The following is a 1,179-nucleotide window of genomic DNA, read 5'->3' on the forward strand; positions in this document are numbered from 1 at the left end:
CCGGAGTACGACCCAGTGCCAATACTCGCGGTTAATTAATGCAATGAACAACACCGTGCGTACACAACATATAACTCTTCTTTTTTATTTTAGGTACGCGAGCTGACTGGCAGCTTGGTGGGAACAACAACATGTTGCCCCTAAAGACCAGTGCCCACCAAAACAAATGCGGACAAAAGGTCCAAGCTCCCAAATTGCTTAGTAGAATTTTTCTATCTGCCCAACTCTTCTTCCAGGACCATCCTTCTTTTCCTGTACTCAACCTGCCTGGTAATAATGCATGATATTTTGCATCCCGCATGAAAGTGCCCAGGGTTTTCCCTGTGTCTATGCAGGTTTTACCTGGGCCCAACTTATCTAGTAATTAGTCTAGAATTAAGATAGGGGAGTTAGCCATGGCGCCAATTGCTGCCATGGTTGGCCAATCCCCGAACAAAGCACACGATGCATGCCTCCTTTTCTGCATGGCTTAAACCCAGCATGATTAAGCGTAAGGGCTTCGGCCTGGGACGCACCTAGAGTCTTCCCTAACCCAGACTTCTCCCAAACAAAATACATTTAGTTTTAGTTAGGTTAGAAAAAAAAAAAAAAAAAAATTGCCAGGCAGAAAGCTCTTCCCAGTAATTCTGGGCCAATAAAAGTGGCAGAATACTTGAGCTGTATTATTTAGGCAGCGACCTCTCTGGAGGACTGCTCCTACCCCCACCCCCTCTAGTAGGCAGCGACCTCTCTGAAGGACCGCTCCTACTCCTTCCCCCTCTGGTAGGCAGCGACCTCTACTTGGGGACCGCTCCCGCTCCTCACCTCTGCCCGATCTTCCCCTGCTCTTGGGCAGCGACCCCTGTTCGGGGACCGCTCCCGCTCCTCCTCTCTGCCTGGGACAAGTCACAATTTAATCACTAAACAATATGGCGGATCTTCCCCCTCACCTTTCCCACCCTTCAACAAACCCCTCTTCTAAACGATGTGTTTATGTTCCATCTGTTCTATTTATTTATCTCTGTGTGCGACCCAGAGGGAGCACCGGTGGCTGGCGTCAGCAGGAACTAAGGACTCTTTCAGACCCACTGTGTACAATCGTACACATTAAAATTACTCTTTAGTTTATGAAGCCAAAAAAAATTTACACAGTTGCTGCGAGTTGTGTACGATTGTACATTCTTAGCTACCAGTCTACTA

The sequence above is a fragment of the Bacillus rossius genome, chromosome 1 (genome assembly GCF_032445375.1).
Source record: "Bacillus rossius redtenbacheri isolate Brsri chromosome 1, Brsri_v3, whole genome shotgun sequence".
NCBI lineage: Eukaryota > Metazoa > Arthropoda > Insecta > Phasmatodea > Bacillidae > Bacillus > Bacillus rossius.